Here is a 17281-nt window from a genome sequence, read left to right as displayed (position 1 = left end):
AGCTGTCATGCACATACCCTCCAACATGAGACAGGCCAACCAGAAAAGGCTTTGCTAGCACTGAAACACAAAACCACTAAATACAAATAACTTCACAGTTGATTTAAAATTCTTCCAGGGAAACTTCCCCAACGCCTTAATTTATATTATGATTAACTCACATACACTGTTCTATTCATTTCAGGTGTAAAATCGTGACTCAGCACTTCCATACAACACCTGGCGCCCAACACTAGAGTAAGACTCAATCCCCATCACCTGTTGAACCCATCCCCCCAAACACCACCTCTCTCATTACCAGCAAGTTGTTCTCTAGCTAAGAGTCTGTTTCTTAGTTTGCCTCTTTTTCCTTCTCTTTTATGTTTTATATCATATAAACCAAAGATTGAGTTGCCTCTATTCAACCTAACCACACTGCAGTAGAGCAGACTTTTCACAGTGCAACTCCCATGATTTATATCATAACTTCCACAAATGAGTGAAATCATATAGTACTTTTCTCTGACTGACTTATTTCGTTTATCAAGGCAAATCTTGATCAGAAGGGGCAAAGTCATAAGGGGAACATCACAGCAGAGGGAAGAGGTTTTGGTAGGGGGTGTTCTAACACACAACCACTCCAAATAAACGGGGGAAACCAAAGGGAGGACATGGACTTGACCTTGCACATGGGTACTGCACTACTCCTACTAGCAGAAGTCTATTCATGTCTCTATCCAGCCCCCCACCTCCTCCAACAGGACTTACCCATGAGAAGCCATAATGATTTGAACTACCCGATGCCTCCAATACACTTCTGGTTCTTAACAGCCTTTCATATTTTCCTTTCTCTGATAACGGTGAACCTCTCCCAAGTCCCCAGTTGTGCCAAAGGTTTAGTCACAGCTTCTTTGGCCTACATTCAGTTTTCCTTCCTTCTCCACAAACCCAACATTTGCTGGTAATTCTAACCTTGAAGGTTAGAAACTGGACGGCACATTGTTTTTACCTGGGGCTCTGATTCCAGCAGTAATCGGCAAGTGGGTCCCAAGTGCATTCTTCTAGGGCGCCCCGAGAGTCAGCAGTTGGGGTTTTCACCTCACAAGTACATGCTGTTCCTGTTCCTCTTAATTTGAGTCCAGATTTCTCCCCAGAAACAAGCCTGCATCTGTATCAAACCAACCACGGCATCTCCGGAATGGCACAGCGCGACCTCTCTAACCAGGGATCAGGCCCTGAGTAAAATAGGTCTTATTCAAATACCCTCGAGGAAAATAAGGACCAAACTGTGCCAACAACACCAGAAAAGCAACAACGAGGCGGCTCACCTACCAGCATGTCTCGGGAAGCCGCCCAGAGCCCCCTCCTCAGCTCTCCGCCAACAAGACCACTCCAGCATCGCACCACAGGAGGCACCAAGCTGCTGCAAAGCCCCTAGGATCTCTCCGGGGCAGCGTCAGAACTTGCTGTAAACACAGCCCTGAGGGTCTGAGGGTCTGAGGGTCCTCAGCTGGCGGCAGAAACCCTTCCTGCCCTGAGGAACCCAGCGTCAGGTGACGTCATGGCGCGCCGCCTACCCCCTAAGGCTGCTGAGCACAGGAGCAAACAGCCCCTGCTGGCTGGAGGCATGCGGGCGCCCTCTGCCGGCTGCCCTGGGAACATCCGCAATGCTCTAAGGGGGTGAGGAAAGGGTTGAGGGGGCTGGGGGCGCTGGGGGACTAACGGGGTGCGGGGGTGTGGCGCTGCTCTGGGGGAGGCACTGAGGCTGCTCTGGTCCCAGGAAGCCAGTCCCAGTGTAGGGGACAGCACCTCAGATCCAAAAATCGATTCCTCCTCCTCTCTGTGTGAGTGATAAGTGAAGCCAAATTTGACAATGTCATTACATAAATTGGAGTGCTTGCACCACTGCCTTCCAAAATACAAAGTGCAGGGCACCTAGGTAGCTCAGTTGGCTGGGCAAATGCCTTCAGCTCAGGCCATGATCCTGGACTCCCGGGATCAAGTCCCGCATCGGGCTCCCATCTCCGAGCTCCGAGGGAAGTAGGCTTCTACCTCTGATCTTCTCCCCTCACATGCTCTAACTCCCTCTCAAATAAATAAGTCAAGTCTTGAAAACAAAACAAAACACATACCATACAAGTACAAATGTAAAGTAACAGACACCTGTGTTTACCCACCAAAATGTTCCTACGACATAAGTCACTGACACCCATTACACTCTTTGACCTTTTCTTTCTTCTTCCTTTTAGGAATAATTTCCGCTCAGGTCAGGATATATGAAAGTCCACTGATCCAAGACATCATTTAGCACCAAGATCTTGATTGCGAGAGTTTATTTTCGACCTTGCCAATAAAATGTTTGGTGACACATAGGTGACAGAGTCAAAATGCAAACCTGAGGGAGCGACAGATGCGTTATGAATTTACTGCATGTCTCTTTAGATCCTATGTTCAATGAAAGGGACTTTAGACATGGTAGATGGATGAAATCCTTTCCACCAGTCTGGTAAGGAACCAGTTTTACCTTTGACTACTAACTGCCATCTCTTCACAAGCAGGAGGAGGCTTGGTGAAGTAGACGCTTCTGCTTGGATGTAAGAGAAGGCTGCACGGGTAGAAACTGTCCACCTCACATCCCACGTCAGGATGGGCAGGCAACATGAGGATAGCAACCCCGCATCCTGCTGCACATTGCCAGCTCCAGAGGGAGAACAGGGACCTTATTCTCAAATACTCTGGGTTGAGATCAGCTGTGCCTCTGTGCCAGTTCCAGGCTGCAGGACTGGGGCCTGGTTTTGGAACATGAGCTAGGCCCTGCTGGTGCAGGAGGAATGCAGCAGGGACAGGGCAGGGAGGGAGATGGCTCGGGGTCACTTCCCCACAGGGCAAGCACTAGAAACTACCTGCCAAAGAGCAGCATCCTCTCCCTCAAGCCACCTCTCTCCCTGACAGATCCTGAGGCTGGGCCCCACATCCCCAGGCCGAGTGATGGGGACTCATCTTCCCAAGTGCAATGGCTGCCGGAGGGAGATCAGAGCCCTGGACTCAGAGAACTCTGATGCCCAAGATTCCTGCCTTTTCTTGCCCCAACACTCAAAGCCCCTCCTCCGTGGGTCATGATTCTCCTTCCACACTCCGCGGCCCCAGACCACCTATCTTCCTTGCAATTCCCCCTTGTCCCTTCCTCTCTCTATCCCTGTCACCTCTGGCTCTTCCTCTCCCACTCTCAGACTCCTGGTGCTGCCACACTGTAAGGGTGTTGTCCGGGAGTCCTTGAGACAGAAGCTGATGAACCTGATGACTTAAATAGTAAGTGTCATGGAGTCCCACACAGATCAAGCATGAGAATCAGGTGGCCATTTTCCCATTTATGTATATAATGTACCCCACACTGACACCCAGTGAGGTTACAGAGATACGTGGCCTTTCTAGAGATGTTTTAGGTGTCATACCTTCTCCATTAGTATGGGATGATTTGAAAACCACAAATCTTTCTATCCAAAGGTCAATACCCAGGACTGAAGAATATTTTAATGCCATATATGCAGTATCATTTTCATACAGATCAGACCGATTTTTCTTTGAGATTCCCTTTTAGAGTTGTGTTCAAAAAGCTATTCAATTTGCAAATATATGGGGAAATCCTAGTTATCCTTTCTTGATCAATCTAGCACTTTTGCAATGATGATCAAAGAACAAACCTTGTGGGTTTCATTCTTCTGAAATCTATTGAGACTTCCTTTATTCCCAATTTATAGTTATATTTAAATTCGATTCCTTCTTTGCTATAGACTAATATCCAGGCAATCCAGGACTCCAGAATGGGGCCCATTGCCCCTTGGAGGGCCAGGACATAAGGGAAGGTAGAGCAAGACCTTCGTTTATACTCACACCCCCTCCTACTAACCAGAGGGGATCAGGAGAGATGGTGGACCCAAGGAACCTCAGACACCTGAAGGGTGGGAGTCTGGAGCCACGATGGATCTTGGGAAACCTTGGGGAGCAAAAAAAGGAGGAAGAGACACAGAAAGTGGGAACAGGGGAGGCAGGGTTGGATGCCAGTGAGTCTAGGACTGGATACACAGATAAGGACTAGGCATGAGTTGAGGGTGAGCATATACTCAAGAAGTACCCTTATGGACAAAATGGGAGTCAAAGAAGAACCTTCAAGGGGTAGGATATTTGAATTCAATAACAGCACCACTGATAACGATACTACAATAAATGTCTCCTTCCATTCTGAGTGTTCCACTTTGTGTGACAAGCTGAATAATCTCACTATTATCTAGGTCATTCTACAGCCTTGCATGTGTGGATTTTCAGTTCTCCTGCACAAGGGAAAATGTAAGTTGATTCTCACGACTGAGCTTTGAGATCTCCCAAGAATGTGTGTCTTTTAAAAGGCAGATTCTCTCCTGGGGCACAGAGGGACAACAGCCACCATTCTTGGCAGCACCAGGAGTTAGGAGGGGTTGGGTGCCTCAGAAAGTGACTCTGAGACAAGGATGTGAGTATAAGTAGTTTCTCTGGAAGGGTCATTGGTGGGAAGAAGTAATGGGAGCTAAGACGTGAAGGAGGAGTGCAGCCAACACACAAGACAGGGCGTGAGTTTAGAGGTCACTGCTTGGGCAACTCTGTCTCCATCCATTGCGAACTTCCAAGAGATGTGCAGAACAGCCCTGAGTCATCCCATCCAAGTGCGAAAAGACCCTCACAGGATGAGTGTTGCTCTTATGGACATTAATTACCTGGCTGACGAGTTCACTGCCATGGCCAGAGAAGCCAAAGGGAGTCAATGGATACCCTCAGACAAAGAGCTGCAGGCAACTGCGGGAGGCAGCCACTGTGTGGACAAGACAGGGCTTCCCAGTGAAGACCCCAGAGGGCACCTTCCCTCTCCTCTCATGGGTGTATTGCCTATCCCGACCAACGGGATCTGAAATACTGAGAAATTAGTGTAGTACTGCACATCACACACCAAATGACTGCCAGGATGCCTTACTTTCATTATTGTTTACAGTCCCAACACTGATACTTCTTACATAACAAGGAACTTCTGACCCATGACTACTCCAACCCCACTCTTTCACTCCAGAAGTTTCAATGGAAGCCACTCTTCTTCCAAACACTCTTCAAATCTTGCCAAAGACAAAGACATGAACCTTTACCGAGGGATGCAGGATTATCGACAGTGTATACCTTGTGCCAAGAACAGTGAACAATTTTGTCCTCCAGGAAAAAATTCCCATTCCTTAGAGTCTCAGAAGGCATGGATCTGAGGCTTCAGATGCTCCCTATCCTTGAAATCAGTATTAAGAAATGCAGCTTTACAAGCTGAAAAGCAATTGACAGTATATTGAAGTAGTGACAAAATAAAAAATCTAATCATGTTCCCTTCCTATAAACATTAACAACTGTGTATCTTGAAATCAAGATTTCTGGAATACAACAGGGGATTCAACACACACACACACGCACACACTTTTTTTTTTTTTTTGAGAAGGACTGAGAGAAAGAAGACTGAATGGGAGGGGTGGGCTAGAGAGAAAGGGAGAATCTTTTTTTTTAAGATTTTATTAATTTGTTTGACACACAGAGAGAGAGAGAGAGATCACAAGTAGACAGAGAGAAAGGAGAAGCAGGCTCCCCACCAAGCAGAGAACATGATGTGGGGCTAGATCCCAGGACCCTGAGATCATGACCTGAGCTGAAGGCAGAGGCTTAACCCACTGAGCCACCCAGGTGGCTGAGAAGGACAATCTTCAGCAGACTCCATGCTCAGTGTGGAGCCTGATTTGGGCTTAGTCTCATGAACCTGAGATCAGGACCTGTGGCAAAATCAAGACTCTGATGCTTCACCAACTGAGCCAACAAGGCGGTACCTCATATCAAATCTCTTTGATCCCCTCCAGTAAACTCTAAATAGACTTTGTTGATATTAATCATTCTAGTATTACAACCATGATTTTTCTCTCCATGAGTAATTATCCCCTAGAATGGCAGGCACCAACTTCACAGAGAGCCATGTGATGACACACACACATTCTAGATTAGAACACTACATTGTGATAGAATCCATAATGGTATATATGTTTTACCTTAACATAAAACAGCTGCAATAGCTTTCTGTGATTTCTATATGGTTGTGTATTACTCAATTTCTGAAACATACATCAATGCTATTATTTAAATAAAACAATAGAAGAGAATAGGTGTCAATTACTAGTAAGTAATGGTAGGACTAATTATGCAACATTATGCATTAAAAAATAAAAAGCAATGATTACTAATAAACTTTTCAGTGTATAATAGGTTCAGACTTACCAACAAAACCAAATAGGAAAGACAGGACTGAACATTTCCATACATACATACAGTTTGCCAACTATTTTCCTTTCTTACAATTCTTTAATTCCACTAGAGTTCACATACAGTAGTTTCTGGAATACAACAGGGGATTCAACACTTCCATGCATTGTCCAGGGCTCATCAGGACAAGCAGCTCCTTCATCCCCATCATCTATTTCTCCCATGCTGCCCACCATCACTTTGTTGTCTGTCATGAAATGTCTGGATAAAAGACCTCAGACTGAGGCAGGAATCCATCTAAATCATAGAGGAGAAGAGAGGCAGCAACATCTTTGACCTCAGCCACAGCAACTCCTTGCTAGACACAATCCAAAGGCAAGGGAAACAAAAGTGAAAAGGAACTTTTGGGACTACCTCAGGATCAAAAGCTTCTGCACAGCAAAGGAAACCATCAACAAAACAAAGGGCAACCCACAGAATGGGAGAAGCTATTTGCAAATGACACTACAGACAAAGGGCTGGTGTCCGAGGTCTACAAAGAACTTCTCAAGCTCAACACCCAAAAAACAAATAATCGAGTCAAAGAATGGGCAGAAGATGTGACCAGACACCTCTGCAAAGGAGACAGACAAATCACCAACAGACACGTGGAAAAATGTTCATCATCATTAGCCATCAGGGAGAGTCAAATCAAAACCACATTGAGATACCACCTTCCACCCGGTAGAATGGCAAAAATTGACAAGGCAAGAAACAACCAGTGGTGGAGAAGTTGGGAGAAAGGAGAACCCTCTCACACTGTTTGTGGGAATGCAAGTTGGTGCAGCCACTGTGGAAAACAGTGTAGATGTTCCTCAAAAAATGAAAAATAGAGGATAAGATATTTCACACCAGAGCTGAACCTGTTCCAAAAATTACATGTGGCCAAGGGATTCATTGTTGCTGGCTCACTTGTTCTCAGGATACCTCGTTTTTCCCTTCTTCCCCTTCATCCTCTTCAGCAGTAATAGGACAATCAAATACTTCAAATTTAGAAAGACATTCCAAGACTGGAAGAATGCAGAGTGAGTTCAATGAGTTTCAGGCTGAAGGTAAAAGATATGACCATGAGGTGGCAGTAACATGAAATCCCTTTCCTGGGGCACTGACAGGATTGCAAGAGGGGGGACTCATCACAGTATTAATCCTTTCAAGACTGGGGACATTGAACAGGATACACATGTGCCTAAGTAATGCCTTTCTGCAGCCTGACTTGGAGGAGGGGGGGCGGTGGATGCTGCACCATGGATTTAGAAATCTAACAGCTGTTCAGGGTCTTTAAGAGCTGAAGAGATCATCTGGATTGCTTAATTGACTCACTGACTTTATTTATGATAAAAAATATGTTGGTCAGTTTCACGACCTATGGAATTCAGGCAGGCAGTCAATACTTAAACATCTGCTCTCCAGGGTTATGTTCTTAAAAGACTGGATGTGTAGAAACCAAATCTGACTTAGGTACCAGAAAGAGGTCTTAAACTCATGGGTTGCAGCTGCCAGTACACAGGGGCCATCTCTGGCTCACTGATATCACAGAACAGAAACGGAATCTGTCACCATGAAGATGTGATAGATTTCATCATGAATGTTTTCTTTCCAAACAAAGTTCAAGAAGTATTCAAACTCATAATTTATTTGATTGTGCTTTGTAGCAAGTGAAAAAAATTTTTTTAATGAAAGAATATTTACTTTAACACTCCCCTCACTGAAATGGACAGATCATCCAAGCAAAAGATCAACAAGGAAATAAGGGCCTTAAATGACACACTGGACCAGATGGACATCACAGATATATTCAGAACATTTCATCCCAAAGCAACAGAATACACATTCTTCTCTAGTGCACATGGAACATTCTCCAGAAGAGATCACATCCTGGGTCCTAAATCAGGTCTCAACCTGTACCGAAAGATTGGGATCATGCCCTGCATATTTTCAGACCACAATGCTCTGAAGCTAGAACTCAATCACAAGAGGACATTTGGAAAGAACCCAAATACATGGAGACTAAACAGCATCCTTCTACAGAATGAATGGGTCAACCAGGAAATTAAAGAAGAATTGAAAAAATTCATGGAAACAAGTAATAATGAAAACACAACCGTTCAAAATCCTGGGACAACAAAGGCAGACCTGAGAGGAAAATATATAGTGGTACAAGCCTTTCTCAAGAAACAAGAAAGGTCTCAGGTACACAACCTAACCCTACACCTAAAGCAGCTGGAGAAAGAGCAAGAAAGAAAGCCTAAACCCAGCAGGAGAAGAGAAATCATAAAGATCAGAGCAGAAATCAATGAAATAGAAACCAAAAAATCAACGGAACAAATCAACGAAACTAGGAGCTGGTTCTTTGAAAGAATTAATAAGATTGATAAACCCCTGGCCAGACTTATCAAAAAGAAAAGAGAAAGGAGCCAGTTAATAAAATCATGAATGAAAAAGGAGAGATCACAACTAACACCAAAGAAATACAGACAATTATAAGAACATACTCTGAGCAACTCTATGCCAACAAATTTGACAATCTGGAAGAAATGGATGCATTCCTAGAGACATATAAACAACCACAACTGAACCAGGAAGAAATAGAAAGCCTGAACAGACCCATAACCAGTAGGGAGATTGAAACAGTCATCAAAAATCTCCAAACAAACAAAAGCCCAGGGCCAGACGGCTTCCCGGGGGAATTCTACCAAACGTTTAAAGAAGAACTAATTCCTATTCTCCTGAAACTGTTCCAAAAAACAGAAATGGAAGGAAAACTTCCAAACTGATTTTATGAGGCCAGCATCACCTTGATCCCAAAACCAAACAAGGATCCCATCAAAAAAAGAGAACTACACACCAATATCCTTGATGAACACAGATGGGAAAATTCTCACCAAAATACAGCCAATAGGATCCAACAGTACATTAAAAGGATTATTCACCATGACCAACTGGGATTTATTCCAGGGCTGCAAGGTTGGTTCAACATCCGCAATCAATCAATGTGATACAACACATTAATAAATGAAAGAACCAGAACCATATAATACTCTCAATAGATGCTGAAAAAACATTTGACAAAATACAGCATCCCTTCCTGATCAAAACTCTTCAAAGTGTGGGCGCCTGGGTGGCTCAATGGGTTAAGCCGCTGCCTTCGGCTCAGGTCATGATCTCAGGGTCCTGGGATTGAGTCCCGCATCGGGCTCTCTGCTCGGCAGGGAGCCTGCTTCCCTCTCTCTCTCTCTACCTGCCTCTCCATCTACTTGTGATTTCTCTCTGTCAAATAAATAAATAAAATCTTTAAAAAAAAAAAACTCTTCAAAGTGTAGGGATAGAGGGCACATACCTCAATATTCTCAAAGCCATCTATGAAAAACCCACCGCAAATATCATTCTCAATGGAGAAAAACTGAAAGCTTTTCCGCTAAGGTTAGGAGCACGGCAGGGTTGTCCATTATCACCACTGCTATTCAACATAGTGTTAGAAGGCCTAGCCTCAGCAATCAGACAATGAAAGGAAATTAAGGGCATCCAAAACAGCAAAGAGGAAATCAAACTATCACTCTTTGCAGATGATCTGATACTGTATGTGGAAAACCCAAAAAACTCCACTCCAAAACTGCTAGAACTTGTAAAGGAATTCAGTAAAGTGTCAGGATGTAAAATCAATGCACAGAAATCAGTTGCATTTCTCTACACCAACAACAAGACAGAAGAAAGAGAAATTAAGGAGTCAATCCCACTTACCGTTGCACCCTAAACTATAAGATACCTAGGAATAAACCTAACAAAGGGGCTAAGAATCTATACTCAGAAAACTACAAAGTACTCATGAAAGAAATTGAGGAAGACACAAAGAAATGGAAAAATGTTCCATGCTCCTGGATTGGAGGAATAAATATTGGGAAAATATCTATGCTACCGAAAGCAATCTACATATTTAATGCAATTCCTATCAAAATACCATCTTTTTTTTTTCAAAGAAATGGAACAAATAATCCTAAAATTTATATGGAACCAGAAAAGGCCTCGAATATCCAAAGGAATATTGAAAAAGAAAGCCAAAGTTGGTGGCATCACAATTCCGGACTTCAAGCTCTATTACAAAGCTGTCATCACCAAGACACCATGGTACTTACAGCATGTATGTACAGATACATAGACCGATGGAACAGAATAGAAAGCCCAGAAACAGACCCTCAACTCTACGGTCAACTAATCTTCGACAAAGCAGGAAAGAATGTCCAATGGAAAAAAGACAGCCTCTTCAATAAACGGTGTCAGGAAAATTGGACAGCCACATGCAGAAAAATGAAATTGGACCATTTCCTTACACCACACATGAAAATAGACTCAAAATGGATGAAGGACCTCCATGTGAGAAAGGACTCCATCAAAATCCTTGAGGAGAACATAGGCAGCAACCTCTTCGACCTCAGCTGCAACATCTTCTTCTTAGGAACACTGCCAAAGGCAAGGGAAGCAAGGGCAAAAAGGAACTATTGGGATTTGATCAAGATCAAAAGATCAAGATCACTTGGCATCAGGGAGATACAAATCAAAACCACAATGAGATATCACCTGACACCAGTCAGAATGGCTAAAATTAACAAGTCAGGAAATGACAGATGCTGGCGAGGATGCGGAGAAAGGGAAACCCTCCTACACTGTTGGTGGGAATGCAAGGTGGTGCAACCACTCTGGAAAACAGCATGGAGGTTCCTCAAAATGTTGAAAGTAGAACTACCCTATGACCCAGCAATTGCACTACTGGGTATTTACCTTAAAGATACAAACGCAGTGATACGAAGGGGCACGTGCACCCCAATGTTTATAGAAGCAATGTCTACAACAGCCAAACTATGGAAAGAACCTAGATATCCATCAACAGATGAATGGATAAAGAAGATGTGGTATATATACAATGGAATACTATGCAGCCATCAAAAGAAACGAAATCTTGCCATTTGCGACGACGTGGATGGAACTAGAGGGTATCATGCTTAGCGAAATAAGTCAAGCGGAGGAAGACAACTATCATATGATCTCCCTGATATGAGGAAGTGGAGATGCAACGTGGGGGCTTAAGGGGGTAGGAAAAGAATGAATGAAACAAGATGGGATTGGGAGGGAGACAAACCATAAGTGACTCTTAATCTCACAAAACAAACTGAAGGTTGCTGGGGGGAGGGGTGTTGGGAGAAGGGAGGTGGGGTTATGGACATTGGGGAGGGTATGTGCTATGGTGAGTGCTGTGAAGTGTGTAAACCTGGCGATTCACAGACCTGTACCCCTGGGGATGAAAATATATGTTTATAAATTTTTTTTAAAAAATTAAAAAAGAAAAAGAAAAGAAGGAGATAAGGGGCACCTGGGTGGATCAGGTCTTGATCTCAGGATCCTGGGATCGAGTCCCACGTTGGGGTCCCCACTCAGTGTTCAGTCACCTTGTCCCTCTGCCTCTCCCTCCTCACCATTGTACTTGCATAAAATCGTTTTTTAAAAAAAAAACAGAAAAGGAGATGAGGTAAAAGGTATGTTTTGAAGATATTGTGGATGAGTTTTCTTCCAGTAAAGACTGGAAAGGATAAATAAAACAATTCCTGTTTTCCTTGTAAATTTAACTCAAAAAGAATAAAAGGTTTATGGTATCAGGTACCTGTCAAGTTTTCTCTGGTTTCCAACTACTGTACCAATGTCGGAAAAAATAAACACTGAAAAGTAATAAAAGCATGTTCCAGTGGAGGAAAGTCTGTGCTTTTACCTGGGGCACTGGTTCTAGCAGAACTCAGAGAGGGGAACGCCAGCTCCTCCTTCTAGAAGGTCCTAAAAGTCAGCAGTTCCTGCATTCCTGTCCCAACCAAATATAGCTCCAGTTCCTCTGAAGCTGAGTCACGACTTCTTCCCAGAAACAAGTTGGGATCGGTAACAAAGCAACCACAGCATTTCTGATGTGGGGTCCCCTGACCTCTCAATCCAGGGACCCCTGATTAAAATAGGGCTTGTTCAAATGCCATCAGGGAAAATGAGGACCAAACCGTGGGAAGAGCCCCAATATGTAAGCGCCTGGATTTCTCACCTACCAGCACGTCCTGGGGAAGCTCCCAGAGCCCCCTCCTCAGCGCTCAGCCAACAAGGTAGTTTCTCTGTCACACCTCATGAGGCAACAAGTTGCTGCAAAACCCCATGGTCTCCCCAGGGCATCAGGGGAACTGGCTGGAAATACAGCTCTGACTCTTTATCTCGGGGCAGTGAGAGTGGAGCTGGATCCCTAGGTGGCTACAGAAGCCGTTCCTGCTGAGACCCCCTTGGATCAGAGAATCCAAAGGGGAAACCTCTGCTGGCCATGGCTGCTCACACAGAGAAACCGCCCCCTTCCTGTTGGAGGTGCGCGGGCTCCCTCTGCTGGCCACCCGGGGAATCCCTGCAATGCTCCAATTAATGGCATTTCAGTAGGAGGAAAGAGGGTGCTGTCTCTCCCCTGACAGATCCTGAGGCTCGGCCCCACAACTCCATGCAAAAAGAGGTGCGCCCATCTTCCCAAGTGAAAAGGCCTCTGCAGAGCTCAGCCCCTGAGAGGTCGGAGCTGTGGGATCAGGGAAATCTGATGCCCGGGATTCCCGCCTTCTCTGGCCCTAATGGTCAGAGCACCTACCTAAACCTCCTCCACCCCGGTCCATTCTCCACCTCCACACAACTAAACCACCAACCACTGTTCATCCTTAAAACGCTTCTTTGTCTCTGCTTCTGTCTACGCTAACTCCTTACTTCTTCTCCCTTGCTAGCACTTGCCAAATTCCCCCTACCATTCACTCAGTCTCTCACCCTGACAGTGTCCTTTTAAAAAATATATATATTTTATTTACTTATTTGACAGAGAGCACAAGTAGGCAGAGAGGCAGGCAGAGAGAGGAGGAAGCAGGCTCCCTGCCAAGCACAGAGCCTGATGCGGGGCTCGATCCCAGGACCCTGGGACCATGACCTGAGCTGAAAGCATAGGCTTAACCCACTGAGTCACCCAGGCACTCTCCTGACAGTCTCTTGATCACTCCCCAGACCCTCGCGCCTCCTGCTCTGTGCAGCTCTGTCTGGGAACACCACAGGGAAGCACCTCTCCTGTCAACCCCTCTGTCCTGCCCTCCTTTGGCCTAGGCCCTGTCACAGGACGTGACAATCCCATTTATAAAGCCTGCTCAGGCTGACCCTGACTGCCATAGTGCCGTTACCAGCCTCTCCTGGGCAGCATGTGAACAGACTGAACTTGATCCTTCGGTGGCCCTGCCATGACCCCAAAGCTGCCGGAGGATGGCTGCGTCCATGACCTGGGAAGAAGGAGGGCTTTGCAAAATCCAGCAGCTCTGCTGCAGAAGGGGTTGGCAAAAAGGGCCTAATAGGGGACAGAAGCATACTCCCAACTCCTCCTGCTGCTGAGGAAGGGATGGGTCTCCTGTCAGTGACCTCTGCCCTGCCCATCCCTCAACAGGGAAACTGTGGGAGCATTGTGGGGCATGATGGGTCTCCCCAAGAACACGGCCACCATCAGCTTTCCTCAAACACCCCTGTGGTTGGGGGGCAGCTGAGTAGTGAAACCACTGCACAAAACCCGGATTAATGCTGGGCCTCCTCACCAGGCTCTCAGGGCCTCTCCAGACACCTCGTTCTCTGCTCACTGTCACAGCAGACCACTGCCTGGGGGCAGGCAGCTGTCTTGCTCATCATTACCCCCTCCCAAGCTAGCAGGTGCCATGTGCTCAAGGGGATCTGTCACCAGAGTTAATACAAACACCAGTGGATCTAAATTCAAACTGGGCCCCCTCCCCGGAAGGATTCTTGGGGTCCCTTGCAGAAGAGGTACCACGGAGCGTAGTCTTGCTCTATCCTCTGTCACCACCACTGCTGCCAGGGTGTTATCTGTGCATGAAGGCGTCACTCTGTGCCCTCGAAGGAGAGGGACTGTAGGTCCTCCTGAAGGCAGACGCTGACACAGACACAGAACCGTGAGCGGTTTATTGGGGGGATACCACGAGAGACACGAAGCACAGGGGAGAGGATGGGCAGGGAAAGCACTCAGACCACCAGGCAGAAAACATTCTTATTTTTACTAAATAGAAACTCATTGGAGCCTGGTTGTTGGAGGTCAAGGTGGTCTTCAAGTTACAAAAGGATTAGCCTGGAAGGCAAAAGGATTTGGGTTAGTACACTGGGACCTTATGTGTTCCCAAATGCTCTTTGCCTCCCATAGTGGATCTGAGGCCTTGGATGAACACTTGCATGTGTGGCCGCCTCTGCGAGTCTATTTGTAATAGACAATAATTGTCTTCACATCTCACATATAAAGCTCTGATTGTACCCGTTCTCCTCTCTTTTACTTCATTGTGGCTGTGACCTGAACTTTAATAGAAAAAGGGGGCTCTTTGCCTTCTCTTTGAAATGAGAATGGCCGCTACCTGGGCTGAGGTGATACACTCTTAGTGCATTTTGTGGACTTAAGTGAACATCTTTTGACGCTCTTCTGCATGGAGCTATTTTCATTTAAACAGAACAGTGAATGGTCAGAGCCCATGTATTATGCATTTTACTTTCCTTAGGGAAAGGATTAGAGGGAGAAAGGGCAACATGTGAGCAAAGAGGGAAAGGGGAGAAGGTGAGGGAGAGAGAGAATCCCAGAGAAGCTCCACACTCAGCACCAAGGCCGGCTTGCAGCTCAATCTCAGAACCTCGAGATCATGACCTAAGCAGGAATCAAGATTCTGCTGCTTCACCGACTGAGCTGCCCATGAGCCCCTGCAGGTTCTTTATGGACTTCAACTCCTATTGCTCAAGTGACCTCAGAATCCAGTATGATCCCCCTTTCACAGATTAGAAAAAAAAGCTGAGGTCCTGAGAAGGCCCCACTGAGAGTTGGACTTTGGGCTGAGAAATCTAGAACACACGCAAATCTGCAGGGCACTGGGAGTGAAGTCCCGGGGCAGGTGCACAGCTGCAGGCAGGGTGGTGACATAGATACAGAGGCCTGGTGACAGGGCTCCAGCTAGGGTGGCTCCTGGTCAACCCTGACTCCCGCACAAAGAGTCTGACTCTGGCTGACGAGGCGAGGGCAGCCACCCTTCGCCAGGTCTCGCTCCCGTCTTCCCTTTTTCTCAAACCCTACATGCCGCAGATGAAGCGAGAGGCGTTTCATCCCTCCCAGAACAACAAAGGCGGATGCTGGACATGCACGATGGTAAGAGACCGACGTCTGCCATTGTGCGACAGAGACACTTCCTTCCCAACAATGGCACCTGCCCACTGCTCAGTGTGTGCAAAGAGCCTGGCACACGCATGTGTGTCCTGAGGAACTTCAGAATCTTCAAAGGGCCCCCAGCCCGGTTTCCCCTTGAATGTCAAGCCCTGAGCACAAACTCTGCCTTTCCTCCACCGACACAACGGCAAGGTGATGATCCGGAAACAGAGATGCCTGTAAGCTCCGCACGAAGACTTGCCACTTTGAACGGGAAAGGACACCACCCACGGACCCCAGGTTATACCCAACACACACAGCTCAGGACACTGCGAGGCCCAGAGAAGAACAGGACTCCAGAAATGGGTACAACTGAAAACACACCTGTACGTACTTGGTTCTCCTCTGGGACCTTCTTGGGCACAGGGCTGCTATTGTCCCCTTGAGCTCCACAGGCTTCTGAGTGGAAAGGAAGCCCTAGTAGAGATGGAGGTGGATTCAGACTGGCGATGACCCCGTAAGATTCAAGCTAACCCTCCCCCCCTGCCCCAGACTATTCCATGCTCTCCCTCTGGAAGGTCCTTCCTGTTTCTCACAGGACTCCCCTGACCCCTGTGGATGAAGGAGGGAACAGTCCCTCACCCTCACACGTACGACCACTCTGCCTGGGAACAGAAGTTTCCAGAACTAATCTATAACGCTGGACAACTGGGGCCTCCACACATGAGGGTGATGTGAAGGTTGTGCTTCATCCAGCCCAGAGCCCAAAACCTCGTGTCTGCGCAGTGCAGCTGGGCAATGCTTCTGTGTCTGTCCTCTGCGAGATGTCACCTTTCTTCCCCATGGCAGACACCTGCTGCCCAGTTCTGGGCGGTGGCCCAGACAGTCCATGAGATGGACGTCCACACAAAGTGGAGGAATGTGACCATGTCCTCACTCGGGCTTAGCTTTGCTTTGCAAAGCCCTGTGGTACCACCTCTGCATCCTCTCCACCGACGGAAGTGGCTAAACTGTGAATGTGCTTTATGGAACACATCAATTCAGATCATCTCACCGTGTGGTGGAGAAACGCGATGGGGCCGAGGCCCCCAGGACCCCAGTGTGGAGCTGGAGGAGGAGGAGGAAAGCCTGGTATATTCTGCCCCATGTGGTAGGGCATACAGAGGGGACCTGGGCAATGAGGAAACACTCCCACACCTGTACCGACCTGCAGAAAGACAAGAAAATATTTTAGTAAAACAGACAAAAGTTGCAACACTAAGAGAAGAAACCAAAGCAAAGAGCTCTCAGCATGCGACTTCTTCCGGAGAGCGGCATCTGCTGCAAACCTGACCTGCCCCTCCCAGCTGGTGCCAGTACAAAGACAGGGGAGAGGGCAGTGGCTGTCACAGGAATAGGCTGTCATCAAACATCACTGCCCAGGTCTGCCCACGTTCACCAGCAAGATCTCATGTCTTAAAGATGAAAAAGGGTCACTGCAAACTAGTACGACAGCACATTCCAGACACGGGGGCATCGGCATCCAGGACAACACTTCGTCTTTCCTCCTCGGTCCCCGGAGAAGATTCTGGTTAGGTCAGAAGAGAGGGAATGGGACGACACTGAACACCCTTTCTCCACAAAGTTTCTGAGCCACTCGAGGGGAATCGTTCGCTTGAGAGTCCCCAACTCTCCCCACGCTGCCTCGCCTCCTGACAAAGGGTTTTCTACTCTCTACAGTTTCTGGCCATGGACAAAGACCCT

At 46.7% G+C, this 17281-nt stretch overlaps 1 protein-coding gene across 3 annotated transcripts in view; it reads right to left on the bottom strand.

Moving 5' to 3' along the window:
• LOC122895870 (transport and Golgi organization protein 1 homolog) overlaps positions 1–17281 on the bottom strand; it is a 99776-nt gene that overhangs the window by 81922 nt on the left and 573 nt on the right. The window contains exons 2-3 of one of the 3 annotated variants that reach the window (XM_044233632.1): positions 16593–16745; positions 15933–16015 (exon numbers count right to left, since the gene is read on the bottom strand). The gene's annotated coding sequence lies outside the window, so the exon portion shown is untranslated. Of the gene's footprint in view, positions 1–988; positions 1103–15932; positions 16016–16592; positions 17134–17281 lie in introns of those variants that run through there. The other 2 variants (XM_044233631.1, XM_044233633.1) reach the window with 2 other exon arrangements.

This window comes from Neovison vison, chromosome 14 (genome assembly GCF_020171115.1).
Source record: "Neovison vison isolate M4711 chromosome 14, ASM_NN_V1, whole genome shotgun sequence".
NCBI classification, from domain to species: domain Eukaryota; kingdom Metazoa; phylum Chordata; class Mammalia; order Carnivora; family Mustelidae; genus Neogale; species Neogale vison.
The sequence above is the reverse complement of the archived record's forward strand: the minus strand, read 5'-3'. Positions and strand labels throughout refer to the sequence as shown.